This window comes from Equus quagga, chromosome 3 (genome assembly GCF_021613505.1).
Source record: "Equus quagga isolate Etosha38 chromosome 3, UCLA_HA_Equagga_1.0, whole genome shotgun sequence".
Lineage (NCBI taxonomy): Eukaryota > Metazoa > Chordata > Mammalia > Perissodactyla > Equidae > Equus > Equus quagga.
In genome coordinates this window covers 99707651-99724407 of record NC_060269.1, presented here as the reverse complement: position 1 = coordinate 99724407, position 16757 = coordinate 99707651, and the positions used below count along the sequence as shown (strand labels likewise).

Sequence of the window (16757 nt, the reverse complement as noted above, 5' to 3'; positions counted from 1 at the left end):
GTCCTTCTTGATTTTGGGTTTTTTTTTAATCTAGGTATGAGAGCTTATGAAATTTGTACTTGAATTTCTTGACTTTATTGGTAGCTTCATCCCATTAAAAACGTTTGTTTTTAATACAGAAGGAGGAGATGAGTATTTAAAGAAAACAGGACACATTTGGCCTCTGTCCAGTGCATAAACATTTGACAGATGATAAAGGAAGTCTCATGTACTTACTATTTTCTTTCTTTTCTTTTTCTCTAGTCCTCCTAGAACTCCAGTAAAAGTTGTGCCTCAAATTAGAATAGAACTTGAGCCTGAAGACAATGATTATTTCTGGAGGAGCAAGGGAACAGAAACTACATTGTAACCTGTTTGTCTCTCTTCAAACTGACAGTTTTTGTTGTTAATGTTCTTGTTTTTTGTCTGGTTGTGTATTTTTTAATTTTTGTTTTGTTTTAGTTTTTGGTCACTGGCCAAATAATACAGCGCTCTCTCGGCTTCTTCTCTCTTGCATAGGTAAAATCAAGACAATAGTGCACCGTTCCTTAAAAAGAACATCTGAAGAATCCCCTTTGTGTTCTTATACTTTCAGATGTGTCCTCTGACAACCAAATTCCTCTGTCACTCAAGACATGCACAGACTCTGTCCTTTTCCTTTATTAAGCAGAGGGCAAAAGTATTCAGGATTTTATAACACCTTTTATTAAAATATTGAAGGAACTTACAACTTTAGCTTTGGAGCTGTGCTTACTGGCTTGTCCTTCTGTCTGGTAGAACAAACCTTGACTCCAGACAGAGTCCCTTCTTGCTTCTAGAGCTCTCCAGGACTGGAAAAAGTGCTGCTATTCTAATTTGCTCTTGCTTGTAAACCCTAATCTTAGAGTTATCAAAAGAAGAAAAACTAAAGGTACTTTACTCCCTGTAGTAAACTATCGCCATCATTGTAGCAAGTGCTGGAATGTCCCTTTTTCCTATGCAACTTTTTTTAACCCTTTAATGAATTTATCTGTTGAGTACATTGAAGAATATTTTTCTTCCTAGATTTTGTTGTTTAAATTATGGGGCCTAACCTGCAACTTATTTTTTGTCAATTTTTTAAACTTTTTTTTAATTACTGTAAAGAAAATGAATTTTTTCCTGCAGCAGGAAACATAGTTTTGAGTAGTTCTACCTCTTATTTGTAGCTGCCAGGCTTTCTGTAAAAATTGTATTGTATATAATGTGATTTTTACACACACATATACACACACACACATACACACACACAAATTCACAATCTCTAGGGTAAGCCAGAGGGCTAGATCAGATTAAAAACACCATGTTTCTAAGCATCCATTTTTCCCTTTCTTTAAAAGAAATTTAACTGTTCTATGAAGGAGACTGGGGGAGAAGGAAGAAGCTCCTATATAATGGGATTAACTGACATTTTGATAATAGTGATATCCGGGCACAGATGCTGATTGTATTACCATGTCAATGTCCTATGCAGTATTGTTAGGCATTTTTTTCATTTTGAAATATTTGTGTGTTTGTGTATGTACTCTGTGTGTGGCTGGTGCACATGTGTGCAAAGTTAGAAAGAGACAGAGTGACAGCAGGCAAAGGACAAAGTTATCCAGCCTCTTGTGTCAGTTTTCATAAAATCCAAACCACATATGAAAAATCCAACAGAGGTCCAAGAGACTCACCATTTTACAAATGAGGGTAAATATATTTTATTACCCAGATATCAGTCACCATCATTGATACAATAGCCTATATTTACAATACCAAATCCATAGGAATATTAATAGATCACTTGCACATCTATAAAGTGTTTATGGAAATGCAGATAAATCTGCAGAGCTATATATGTATACATCTTAGCAATACTCACACATTTTTCTTAGGGATGGAAAGACAATTATTCCTTGTGATTGGGACATTTAGAATATATATGTGTGTATATATATGTGTATGTGTATTTCAAAGTACCATATTGAAAATTAGAAAAAAGAAAGTTAGATCTTTGTTTACCAAATTTAGCATGTTATTTAAGTGTAATGTTTTAATAGGTTGCATTATGTATTGTGAATCTGCCTTAAAATGACATTTTAACATGTTGAATCCGTAATTTTGGATTCGTATAACCATATTTGCAATATATCCTAGCTAAAACAGGTTGTTGAAAGAGTACTAGAAGCAGAATGAAACCACTTATTTTGGTTTCATGATATGCACATATTCACTCTCACTCATTCTTATATTAATTAAATTATAATTCTGTTCTCTTGGAATTTTGATTATAAAAAGTTTATCTTGAATTAGCTGTTACTTTTATAGTATCTGATAATCTTAAAACTTTTGATTTTATACAAATTAGACGTAAATGATCTGCAATTTTTTCATTAAAATGCAAGTGGCAAATTACATGTTATTTGTTAAAACCTCACGTGCCAAATTTTAGCATCATGTTTGTATTTAGAGCTTTCCTTAAAATGATTACTCTATATTATCTAGCTTTTCATTACCCTAATATAGAAATATATAAGAAGCATTTCCTTTTTCTTAACTGATGGAAGCATCGATAAAATGTTTAAAAGTCATGCATAGTAAGTTCAACCGAACTTATGATCTTGTTAAATTAAAGACACTTTTGTTCACTTTTATGAAAGCTCTAGATATAATAATTTATTTTTCTGATCATGAATCAAGTATTTGAGGATTCATGCCCCTCTCTGTCCGTTTCAAAGAACTCTTGAAGCAACTTAACCCAGTATTTCAGCCTTTGAGCAGATCTAAAAGCTATCTACACCTGCATTTATGAAACCTGTTCTGTGACAGAGGTCGAAATTCATGATGTCAATGCAGATATTACCTTACTAAAAGGAACAGTTAATATCAAACACTTTCAATATTTTGGAATCCAGGGAAGTTTAAAAAAAATCATTACTTTCAAAGGCACAGAAGTAGCTACCAAACAAACAGAACCTGAGGTCCATACGGAGGCACCAAATTATCTTTCTTTTTTCTTTTTTTTGGTGAGGAAGATTGGCCCTGAGCTAATGCCTGTGCCAATCTTCCTCTATTTTTTGTATGGGGAATGCCACCACAGCATGGCTTGGTGAGTGGTGTGTAGGTCCGTGCCCAGGACCCAAACCCATGAACCCTGGGCTGCTGAAGTGGAGTGAACGAACTTAACCACTATGCCACTGGCCCAGCCCCCAAATTATCTGTATTTTAATTGAATTTACTCATTGTCTAAGAACTAATTTGATTTTTACGTGGTTTTGTTTCTATGTAAACTGGACACATAGAATACAATGGTACATTTTTTTACAGAGTGTTTCTCCCTGATGTGAATATGGAGTTAAGATTCAAGTTGCTGGAAGTACAGGACTAAGTGTCCACTCAGAGATGTTACCTAGACGTCCTGTTGTTGTACAAAATTACTATTGGAAGAGATCACTAGCCAAGAGTCTGCTTCGTCAAAGGGGCATAAAGGCCTTTGGTTTTACCTTTGAGAGAAAATCTCTTGGAGATGCTATTTTCCTTGATAAAAGTCACTCTTCTCTATTATGTGAAACAATGACTTGGACTCCTATGTATTTTGTGTGCTGTCGGCAGCAGCGTTCCTGCTTCTTCTTCCAGTCAAGCAGTGGAATGAGGGTAGGGGGATGGAGGCTCAAAGAAGAAAACAAAACCCTCTCTAATCAGCTCTCCACCTCAAAGGATGGAGGGGAGGAGTAATTGCCAGCAACATTCAGTTTGTGTATACTTTATGCACATGCACCAACACACACAGAGTAAATCTTTTATCAGCTATGTATTGGTGTTTAATACAGAGAATGATTGTCTTCCAAGTTTTTGGTTCTTTTTTTTTTTTTAACTGTGTTAAAGTACTTGAAATGTATTGACTGCTGACTATCTTTAAAAAGCAAAACAAAACCATTTGAGTTGTATTACTGAGGTTGACATTGTTCAGGGATGGGACAAAGCTTTCTTCAATCCTTTTCATACCACTTAATGATTTTGGTGCAGGAACTTGAGATTTTCTTATTTATTCCATGATATTTCACATTTGCTCTTCACAGCGTGAGCATGAAGCCCGGTAGCACCAAGTGGCTGAGTATAATCAAATGATATTTTATAGCACTTGACTATCTGAAGGGCCTTGGGAGTTTTCAGATGATGATTTCATTGAGCTTCATTGCAGCCTGAAATAAAAATGTTTTGTGGTATATGCTAACCAGTCAAGTTGTGTTTTGACCAGAAATTTGGATATGTCCTAGTTCTTGGCTGATTTCTTTGTGCTCTATGGGTACATAAAAAAATGCTGAATTCTTGTTTTCTAGGCAAATATTGCAACTCAGGGCTAAAGTCATCCAGTGAGACTTTTAGAGCCAGAAGTAACTTTGTCCCAGTCCTACAATGTGAAAAGAGTGAATAGTTGCCTCTTTTTAGCCATTTTCATGGCTGGTACATATCCGTACACATTACTTTTCAGAATCAATACGCACTTTCAGATAATCTTATTTTTATTCTCTTAAGTCTTTATTAACTTTGGAGAAATGATGCATCTTTTTATTTTAAATGAAGTAGATCAACATGGTGGAACAAAATGATAAAGAACAGAAAACATTTCAATATATTACTAATAATTTTTTTCCAATATAAAACCTAAAATTCCTATAACATTATAGTATTTTACAGTTTTATGAAGCTTTCTATTGTGACTTTTATGGAATTAAGAGATGAAGAAGATGAGATATTTTAGCATTTATATTTTTCAAAATTAAATGTATACTTAAAATAAAGTAACTTTATGCATTTATGAGTGTCAAGTGCTTCTGTTCAACTCTTCAAATAGTTATTAAGTGCCTCTTATTTCACTTCTTTGGGTGCTGCAGGGACTACAAAGATGAGTAAGTCAGAGTCCCTGGCCTAAATTACTTGGAATCACTTCAGGGAGGAGGATAAAATAAATGTCCAAATTATATAAAATAAGAGATTGTAAGAATTATCTATTCAAGTATTAGTGAAGTGCTATCATGTAAGGATTCAAAGCAAGAAAAAATATGTCCAACTGAGAGCAGCGGAATGGTTTTATTGAGAAGGTAGTATTGTTATTCTTTTATAAAGTTAGTGAAATATAAAATGCCATTCTGTTGAATCCATAAATGATGTATATTGACGTCTATAGTCAATATGATATACATTGATGTATATACTCAATTCTCAAAGCAAAAAAACTGCTAAGCCTAAGCACTTATTAAAAAATATTCAAATGAAAAAAATCCTGGAATGGTACTCCATGGAAGACATACGAAGCTCACTTCCTGCTGGGCCTATCCAGGCTCCCATGTAATATTTACAGCTCTTTAGGAAACTTCAGTTCAGCCCTAAGTTATTAGAGCATGGTGGTGGTGGTGGATGGGTGGGGGAGGGGAACAAAACGAAGAGAGGAGACAGAACCATTGGTAGCAGTAAAAAGTTACACTGAAAAAAAAAGATAAGGCAAGAAAACTGGCTAAAACAATCAATCTGGAAAAGATATAGAGGCAATAACTCTAAGCATCTTGATAGTGATGGTGGTGGTGGTGATAACGGAGGGTAGGGGATGGGGTTTGGACTGTGTCACTGATCTGAAAGAAGGAGCAGAAGCCATATTGACAATAGATCATAATAGGGGAAATTTAATTAATTTTTCAACATACCCACAGAGAATTCATTAAATATTGTCATGCGTAACAATAACTGAGTCAAGAAATTAGGATCAAGTTCTATTTAGTATATTATAGAAAGGAAATGTGTACTTCAGCAACTCTGTTATGCTACCTGACCTGCCTGAGAACAAGGAAGTAAAACACAGCAGCATCTGAACTGGGGGCAAGTAGCAGTTAAAGGTGACAACGACTTATTGGCTGAACTTCAGCATTTCTCATTGGCTAGGCCATTGTTGGGTGGAGAGGGAAATCTTCCTTCCTTCAGTAGTAAAGTAGTTCTACTTCCTGTGGAAGATGCAAGCTTCTGTCTCTTCCTGTTTGGTGTAGTTGATGATATGTGATAGGGTCTGGGAGCTACCTGTACAGGTCTTCCTGACTCCAATTTAGTTAAGGTTTCTTTTATTAATTTCCCCAGAAACAACAGAGAAAATTACTGATAGAAAAATTGAGCTGGCAAGAATTAATAGCTTAGTCCTGGTAGGAGGAGAGAAGATATAAAGAAACTGAAGAAAACATTCTCAAGAAGTTAAGAATCAGGCTATTTAGTCCAGAGGCAAGGACACCACAACAGGTCTTAAAGGTGAAATGTATTGATGCCATAGTGACTGAAATCTAGTGATTAAATTGATTAAATGTCTTAAAGGTAAAAACGTATTGCAGTTAATGCTCAAAATGATGATATGGGGCCACCAGAAAATATTAAACTGTCTATTTTTGTTCGTTTATTAATTTGTAAGTGATGAATGAGGTAGTTGCTGGAGAACCAAAAATAAGACATGATTCCTAACTTCAAGTAACTTACAATCAAGTGGGACAGACAGACATGTAGACAAAGTAGTGAGATAAACTTTTAAGTGCTGTAATAAAAGTGTGTGTCAGGGACAGTGGAGGCCCACATGAGGACGTTATCAATTCCTTTTGAGAGTAAGAGGCCAAATTGTCAAGAGTTTCTAAGGCAATCTGTCAGTTTGGGTGAAAAGATATTTGCCAGACAAATGGTGTCTGAAGTGGAATTAAGAAAATGAATAAAGGACATTCCAAATCTGAAAGGTGTAAAACAGAATGGTGGAGGGCAGATAATTGCCATGCATTTGTTCAATCATTCATTCAATAATTATTGGAAACCTACTATGTGCCAGACTCTATGAAAGCAGTGGACAAAATAGACACAGTTCCTGCCCTAATGAAGTACGTGGTCTAGAAGAGGAGATATACAATGAACCAATCAAACAATAAATAAAAATAATAACAATAGAATTATGAATTATTATTAGTGCTATGAAGGAAAAAGACATGGTAAGATGAGAATAAAATGGACCTAATGGAGATTGAGTAGAGAGGGAACGCCTCCCTGGGGAGTGATAGTTGTGTGGAGACCTGCAGCATGCATGGAGGAAGCTGGGTGGACAGCGAGGGGAAGATTGGCCCAGGCAGAGGAAACAGAATTGCAGTGAAGGCAGAAAGGGCTGAAGGATGGAGAGAATGCTGAATGTTCGTGGCATAGGTCATCTCTGTGCAGACACAGTGCCAATGTACTAGCAATAACTGAACAGGATGGCTGGTAGGAGATTGTGGTCTGAGAGAAGGCCTGAATGAGGCTTTGCAGGGATGAACACTTTCTGAAAAAACAAGGTCCAGGTCGTGTCTTCAGAGGACAAGAGACCTCTCAGCAGTGTTTGACACCATGGAACCCCTCCTTCAGCTCAAAGAGTTTGGGTTTATGTTAAAGGGCAGTGGCAATTTGTTAAGGGTTTTGAGAAAGGAAGCAATTCATCAGATTTGCCCAAATTGGAGTCCTTGAACTAGAGGCAGGGGGACCAATGGAAACCATTACAGTAATCCACATGAGAGATGACAGTTGGACTGGCCCAGAGTGGGTGCACTGGATGGATAATAGAGCTTCTGGACACCTCAGTCTCCTTGATTTTCTTATATATTTCTGCCTGAATCTTCTTAGAATTTTTCATGCCTTTTTAAATTTTTTCCTTCAGCAATTAAGTATTATTGTTTAAGTCTTCCCTCTCTTTCTGTTCCTTCTCAGGTGCCTTTGTGAGCTCCTCTTCCTATCTTTTCAGTATTAATATTCTTCAGGATTCTCCCTGAGGCCTGATTCCTACTCTTCATGTTCTTACACAGCAATCATACCCATTCCCCCAGCTTCAAATAGTGTCTGTAGGCTAACAACTACCAAATCAGCATTTTCAGCCCAGATCTTTCTCCTGAACTTCTGACTTATACATGCAACTGATTTCAGAACATTTGGCCTTAAATGACACATTATATCAAAACTGAACTCATCCATCTATCCCACCAAACACTCTGTCATGCTCCTCATGTCAAATGATGTCATCAGCTGCATAGTTGCTCAAGCCAGAGGTCTGAATGTCATCCTTAATTCCCACCTCTTCCTCATTTCACTCATTTAATGAATCACTGGTTCTGTTCTATTGTACCTCCTTAGTAGATCTAAATAGTTAACTTTTATAAATATCTTCATGGCCACTACATTAAGCTAGATGCCCTTCATCTATTACCTAAATTACTGAACTAGCCTCCCAATGGTGCTTATGCTTCTAGGTTTGCCTGTTAAAAATGTATACTCCCTATCCTGCCTTCAGGATCATTTTTTTAAATGTGAAACTGACTTCTGTACAAATCGGTGAACCAAGACTTCTCCTTTTCAAGACTCCATTAAAATGATTGTAAAATAATAATAAAAAAAATATGAGCGATGGCACAGGTCGACCAGAGACTCTTACAAAATTCTAATGATGAAAGCTAAATGCAAGTTTAAATGATAAAAGCAGATGGGAGGAAGCTGCAGCCTAGAACACATGAGAAGGAAGATACAACTAAGGCCATAGATGAATGGCCAGGAGAATCTCAGTAAGGCTCAGACTCAGACATTGTTGGTAGGACCAAGGATGGGAATGGGAAGTAGGGCTGGCTGAGAATGGATATTAACAGGATGTGTGTGTGTGTATATATATATATATGGAATCCCTTCTCCCACCTCTGCTTGTCAGTCGATCTAATGCCAAGCTGCTATCCTTAGGTAAAAAAATCAGTTTTCTCTAAGATAATTGAACAAATTGCCTTGGGAAAAATTGAAAACCCCTGTTAAAGCAAAACAAAACAAAGCAAAACAAAATGTCTCCTCATCTGACATTAGTGAATAATTATCTTTATATACACTCAGGCAAGGCCTGAGAGTCAATAAGACTCACCCAAAAACACCAAGCTCCCTGTCAAATATTTTTCTCTCATTCTAAAATGTGAAGTTATGTATAGACAATAAAAATCGCAAGACATTTAAAGAAATCCTTAAGCACTACTGAGAAAGACTGAGATTAATAGAAAAGATCAACCCTATGAAAATGAGATAACTTTAAAGAAATCATTCTAATTAGCTCTGTACTTGAAAAAACGTTACCTGTACAAAATTTTAACAGGATCATTTGAAAGAGAACAATCAAGGAATGAAAGAGACAGACTTGGAAACTTAAAAAGCCATTCCAAATTTTTTAAATATTAAAGAATAGTTGGAAGATAACTTTTATGAAATACTTCAAAATATAGAATAAAAAAGAAAAAAAATTGTAAGAAAAAGCAGAGGATATCAATTTATAAGATAAAGAAATTTTCTCAGAAATGAAGGTAGATACAGATCTTCATATACAAATATGAATGCCCAGAACAACAAATAATTTAAAATATATCTATAGGCATAGCATTGTGGAATTTCAGACTACCGAGAAAAAATTTCAGAATGCAAGAATATCTTCAAATTCTTCAGAAAAGAGGTCACAGAGAGAGAAATCAAAGCTAAGATGATGATAGTCTATCCAACAGCAAAACTGGATGCTAGAAGATAGTACAATGTCTTAAAAATTCTGGAATAAAATTATTTTAAACCTAAAATTCTACATCCAACTAAATTATCAATCAAATGTGGGGCAGAATAAAATATTTAGAAATCATCAAATTCCAAACAGCTTATCTTCTACTGACGTATTTTTAGGAAATTACTCCAGAATATACCTCACTATGAGGGATTTAACTGAGACAGAGTCAAGGTCACAAAAACAACTGACTCAGCCTTGTTGAAAGTAAATCTCAGAATAATAGATGTGCATCAGGTCTAGAGAGCAACCAATCACAACTACAGCAGGAAGACAGAGGGCACTGGGAAAGTACGTAGACAAAGTGCTCCACGGAATGGATTCAATGACCAGAAACTTGGAAAACTTGAGTATAAGATAAATGCATTTTTTTTTAAAAAAAAGGGCAATTAGGAAATTCTGGAAAAACAGAAGTTGTACAGGAAAATTGTAGTCCAAATTACAATAGAAGTTAGCAAACTTCAAGGAAAAGAAAGCACTTGATTCCAAGAAGTAAGAATCTGGAAGATATTGGGGATATGGTAAAGAAGGTATATGTTTATGTTCCCAAAGAGAAAACAAAAGCAATCAGAACTCCAGGAAAAGTAAAAATAAATACTCTTTAAGTAGTAAATACTCCAATATGTAGTAGACTTAAATTTTGAGCTATTGATGGAGTATAAGGAAATAGAGTTTACTTGAACTTGATGAGTCTCCTTTGAGTAGCTCAGGTGTAATTATAATGGATTTGTAAGTACAGTCTACTGCTTTGTTCTGCTAGAATATTAACGTAGCCATAATGTTAACATAGGATATTAAATAGGCATAATAATGGAAACACTATTTATTGGTTTCAACATTCAGAACCAACCCATAGACATAGCACAGAACATTAAAAACTGACCAGAAGCAAATGTGAATGAGCTTACTCTTGACAGTGTAAAAGGCAGCCGACAGAATGTTGGGAAGTAGACGTGAGAGAAAAGATGGAGAGAAGTGTGGAGACACTGTATCAGTCAGCAATGTGTTTGGAAGAATTGGTAAGTTTCATTTTGGCTTAAATAGTCTGGATTGGGCAGCTTCTGGCTTTTGTTCAGTGTGTAGATGCTGTCAGGGCTGACATCTCTGTGATTCTTCTGGTTGTTTCATTCATGTTCACAAGATAGCTGTTACACTCCCAATCATCATATCAAAACAAGAACAAGCAGGTAAACAGGCAAAAGACTTTCTCTTAGCCAGGCTTTGCCTTTGCATTTGGGAAAGAAAGCTCTGCCTGGCAGACTTCCTTTTATGTCTCATTGAGTAGATCTGAATTACTCACCCACATTTAGGTCAATCACTGTCCAAGGGAATTTGATTAGCATCTTCTGGGGTTAGGCTGGAATTGGGATCTAGCATCCTGAGCTCAAGGTATTTCAGTCTACTACCTGAACAAATGTGAGCTGTGATGGTGTGGGAAGAATGGACAAAGAAAGGTGAAATAGCACAATAACATGTTCTGCTTGGAAAACAAGCATTCTCAAATATCTGGAATACTGTCATCTTCTTTTACCCTAATTAACTTGACCTTGTATGTCAGGCTGACCTGGTTAAAATTGAGCTTAGTCAGGATATTTCAAATGTTGAGATTCAGTGATAGAATTGTCAAGGGGGTGGATCAGGTGAGCATTAGCAGTTGTGGAGCTTCAATTATTGATTAGGTTTCTCAACTGGCAGACACAATTGCTGACTCTGGAAGAACTACAAGTAACTATGAATTAGTGGATTAGTGCCTATATATAAGCTGTTTTTAAAGGATCAGCTTTTTGAAGGATGAGACTGTGATTAGATGCTATGATTAGAAAAGTGCTGAGTATATTTTTGATGCCAGGATACATAGCCTCATACTAAATACGTAATTTAATACAAAAACGTATCTTTTTATATAATGCTTCCAGAATACCATGCAAGCTGACATCTTCATTATGAATACAAGTTAGATTTAACATTTCAATATCTTAATTATTTATTATCTAAGATGGGAGACTTGAGTCTTCCATTAAGAAGATGCAAAATTATGCTGTTGGGTTATTTATGAATCTTCATGAAGGACAACAGTGGTAGGCTACATTTTCTTTGAGTACAATGCAGAAGAAATAAAATATTTCAAAGACTTGGAGCAGCTGAGTGTGTGGGTGACTTACAGGGAAGGAAATAGAGTATGGTGGTTAAGCATCAGGCTGTGGAGTCAACTCTGAATCCCAGCCTTGCAAAACCTTCTAAGTCTCAGTTTTCCATCTGTACATAGAGGCAATAACAGTACAGCGTCTATCTGTTAAGGTGGTTGTAATGAGGAATGAGAAAATGCAAATAAGATATTTAGTACAGCACCTGTTAAAAATCATACCCTCTTAATTCATATTTAAGCAATTTAAAATATGTAGCAATTTGAATAAAGCCTGAGATAAATTTTATATTTGCGTGATTGCTAAAAAGCACCTTCCAAGGAAATTAATTCTTTTCTTAAGATTTCCATGGAGAACTTCTAAACTACTTGAGAATTAACTGCTCCCAAACATTTAAAAGCACTTTCAGAGTGACTATCCCCAAAGAAACAATTAATAGACTAAATAAAACTCCCCTATCTATTTGTTAAATTGTACTCCCTGAAAACCTGTACTGAAAAATTATTTATTTAGCAATCACCTGTATGGTCTTACTATGTGGTAGGCAATGTTCCAGATGTTTTACAAATATTAATTTATCCTCATAACAAGCCAGTGAGAGAGGTACTATTATTTCCCCCATTTTATAGAGAAGTAAGTTGCCCATGATAACTGCCGTGCTGTGGTGCACTTTCCAGGGCTCCTTCAGGACCCAGGCTCTCATCCCAGGTGTTGGTTGCTGACAGTCACAGGTGAGTCCCTCCCCAGAAATTCCCTTTGGCCACAGGGAGCTGCTCTACCCAGGGTTACTTCTGCCCCTCGGGGGCAACCGGCATCCAGTAACACCTCATTCAGAACGACTCTGAAAGGCCATTCCAGCTCCAGAGCTCTCCACCGGGATGAGCTGAAGCCTCTGGTGCTACCATGTCACAGTCCAACTTTTCCTTCCACTCAACCCTGTTCCCCTCACTCCCTCACAAGTGTTAATCCCTAGAGTATCCTCCAATAAGCCTCTTGTGTGGAAATCTCTGCCTCAGAGCACGTTTCCCAGGAGCCCAACCTAAGATAACCACACAGCTAATAAGCGGTAGAGCTGATTGGAGCAGTCTGGCTCCAGGACCTCTCCCTTTAACTCCTAAGCTATGCTATATATTATAACAATTCAGTTTAATAATATGCTTCATAAAGTAAAGTTTTCACTTAAAAATAAATTATAAAACAAAATTTTCAGTAATCCAGCCCTCCTCCCCATTTGCCCAGACAGGCAAGGTGGTGGTTGTTTCTTTTCTGGATAAATGTTCTGAGATCTTTTGGCTCTGGGATGCCAGGGTCCCACTACACTGACAAGCCGATGAACTCAACAAGTGACTATCTCACTGAGATGAAAATATATACCTTTTGTGGTAGTTTATAAGCCAATAAATGAGCAACTAGCTCTACAGTAGAGACTTCCTCAAATCCACTTAGGCACACAAACCTTTTGAGTTTCTGTGACCCCATGAAAGTAACTTCAGTTTTCCAGTTCAAAACAAGCACAGGCATTATGCTGATGGTTCTCCTAATCTCTTAAAGCAGGTTTATCATCTCGTGTAGTTCCCTAGGAATATATCCTGATCCCAAGCCAAGGCAGAAACCTGCTGAGCTAAACCTCCATACGTCTCTTCCCAACCTCAGTGATGTCAGGAGAACACGAGAAAGCAAGCCTTCCTCCCTCAATGCTACCTTTTAGTACTTATTCTTGCAGCACAATAGAGTGACTCATGGTCCCAACAAACAATGGAAGCATTGTTTAGTGGAAATGAGAATATATTAGAAACTTACATCTCATATAAAGGCTGCAGGGCTCAAGGCCATCTTTTTTTAAAAAAAAACTTTTTATTAAGACTATGATAGTTTACAACCTTGTGAAATTTCAGTTGTACATGATTGTTAGTCATGCTGTAGGTGAACCACTTCACCCTTTGTGCCCTACCCCCACCACCCCCTACTTTCCCCTGGTAACCACCAATCAGTTCTCTTTGTCTATATGTTTAACTTCCACCTATGAGTGGAATCATACAGAGTTCGTCTTTCTCCATCTGGTCAAGCCCTTCTTTTAAAACGTCAATATATTCAGCAAATCTTCAAAAGGGAAAGCAAGCCACATCAGTCTGCTTGGGCAAAATTACGGCAAGGCAACAGGGACTTCAAAAACTCGTAGGCTTATAACACCAAAGGTTTATTTCTGACTTCTGCAACAAGTCCATTACAGGTTGGCTGAAGCTTTGCTCCATATCGTCTTTACTGCAAGATTCAGGTTAATGGAGTACTTCCATCTGGATATAGCTGAATTCACAGCACAGGAAAAATAGAGCGCAAGAGAACCATTGATGACTATTAAAGCTCTACTCATAATTCATTGTCCCAAGCAAGACACATGACTAGGCCTAGGTCAACAGGAAGGGATGCATAATCCTCCACCAGAGAAAGACAGCAAATGAAGAATAGTACAAAACACAACCTTATTGCACAGTCTCCAATTTTATTCATAAATATTTGCTTCCTTCCCTTTTGCACACAAAATATACTCATTTCTTGCTTAGAGGAGAAAAATCCAAAAGTCCAGGAATAGCATCAAGATAAAAGTAAACAATTTTGTGATTGTCTTTACTACGTCAGGTCTGAGTGTGGTTTCCCTTCATCAAGAGATCCTACACAGCAAAATTCAACAATAGAAGAGACGCGGGATAATTGCAACAAATATTCTCTCTCAGAAATAATGAGAGGCACAAAGCAATTCCGGAATCACATTGGGTACATGTTTCAAGAACCCCTGTTCTCTGAGGATGAGGTATGCTTGTTGATTAGACTCCTCTTCTGTTCCTGGAGAGTAAGTTCTCAGTCTATTATCCTCTGCGGCTCTTGACCCTACCCTCTGGAAAATTTTTCTTTCTCCAATATCCTTCTTGGCCACAATTGAAGAGGGCATTAGAGAGCATGTCCTCCCTGGGGCTAAGCAGCTTACTGAGCCTACTTTCTCTACATGGAATACTGGGGACTCTAGGGTCATTTTTAGTGAAGAACAGTCAAATCATATTTAGTCCTAACTAGCAAAATACTCTCAGAATTAGGCTTTTAACCTTTATTGGATTCCAGCCAGCTTCATGTGCCTATAGCCTCATTTGCAATTCTTTTCAAGACATGCCTCTTTCTCTAAACTTAATTATAGGGCAGACATTCACTAATCAGGTTTCTTGGAGATGGGAGGAGAGTCATGCCCTTAGTCCCTTATTCATGTACTATTTCATCCAACCCAAAGTATTTCACTGCTCCATCTTAATTAATTGAAAAGTTTTAACAGAGGATATTATGGTCATATATGTGATTTGGTCCTCGGAATGCGGTGAATTTTATTTGTCCTTTTGTAGCTCAAATGCCCTCTCAGTTTTGCTTTTCATGTTTGGGGAAGAGAAACAAATGCATCTTTCAATTCTATTCCTATCATCTCTGATTACACATTGACTTTCTTTTTCAACAAATTCTCTGTCTTGTAATATATAGGAAGTAAAGTATGCCACTAACTTTGTTACCAACCTCTATTCCCAAATCCAAAGCTCACTAAACGCATTAACTCTCTTCCAAGTTATTACAAGCAACCATTTGCCAAATGTTTTGCCAATGCATAGCATAGATGGTCATCTTTCCAGACTCCATTAACAAAGTTCCCTCACACCCACTGGCTGGCCCCTGAGCCAACGTCACATAGCTTAGGTTTTGTTAAGGTAGCACTGCATTTCTAGGTACGAATTTCTATATAAACCAACTTAGTCTAAATTATGCAGTGCTGACAAATAACCCCAAAATCTCAGTGCATCTGCGTGTGTATCTATATATACTTCATATATATCTGTGAGTGTGTCATACGTAGTCTTTATGTGTGATACCTTACACAATTAAAAAATGAGAAAAAAGTGGTTCTGCAAGTTCTGTGGGCATGCATTGGTGGTGTTGACTTATGGGCTTCACTGTAGAGTAGGCTGACTGGACCATTTATGTTGAGACCCCCCAACTATCACTACCTGTGTGTGTTTTCTCTGGGTCTTCCCACTGTCCAGGGAGAAATTCTCTAATCTGGCTGACAGTGCTTTCAGAGACAAATAAGGATAGAGGATTAGGAGATCTCAAAATTCCATATGGAACCTTTTGTTCAATTCTCTTGTTTTCCATGACACCCCCACACTAAACTGAGCCTACTGTTCCCAAGTCCAGAGTCCTTCTGGTTGAACTTCTCTGGATAGTAAACCACCAGTCTTGTGCTTGTGTGGGGAGGGATAATTGCCTGGGTGTACATGGTATGGGAGGGGGACTAGGGATCCAACTGCTTATTCCATGCCTTTTTATCCTTTCTCCTCTTTTTAGCCCATCTGCACTCTCATTTTCAGAGGCAGCTTGTGCCTCCATTCCAAATCTCTTTGGGGTTCTGTAGTACCAATTGGTTTGCTTCTGTATTTCCTCTACTGCTTGTTTACCTTTTACTTTTCTTAGTTTCTAGAGACACTTTCCAGTTGGCCAATTGCTTTCCAGCTTCTGTTATTTTTTTTTTCTAAAAGATTTTTTTTTCTCCCCAAAGCTCCCTGGTACATAGTTGTATATTCTTAGTTGCGGGTCCCTCTAGTTGTGGCATGTGGGACGCTGCCTCAGCGTAGCTTGATGAACCGTGCCATGTCCGCGCCCAGGATTCGAACCGATGAAACACTGGGCCGCCTGCAGCGGAGTACGGAGAACCTAACCACTCGGCCACGGGGCCAGCCCCCAGCTTCTGTTATTTTTTGGCCATCATTTATTCTATTTTCTTCATCTTTGTGTTTTTATCTCAGTTTCTAAACACATTGCACAAAGTCCACACCCAGTGTCCATATTTTGGTTCCTAAATACTGTTCTCCAGTAAAAGAAGACAGGGCTCACTGGAAAAATGGCTGATTTGAGGATAAAAGCTATTCCTGAAAAATGGCTGTTCGTGGATAATACAATAAGATCCTGGAGCATTTTGTTATGCCAAAAACAAA

General features: G+C 37.4%; 1 protein-coding gene across 3 annotated transcripts in view; it reads left to right on the top strand.

Annotated features, from left to right (window-relative positions):
* SLC4A4 (solute carrier family 4 member 4) overlaps positions 1-4785 on the top strand; it is a 317849-nt gene extending 313064 nt beyond the window's left edge. For all 3 annotated transcript variants that reach the window (XM_046657378.1, XM_046657376.1, XM_046657377.1), the window contains exon 26: positions 244-4785. The gene's annotated coding sequence lies outside the window, so the exon portion shown is untranslated. The remainder of the gene's footprint in view (positions 1-243) is intronic.
* The last annotated feature ends 11972 nt before the right edge of the window (positions 4786-16757 follow it).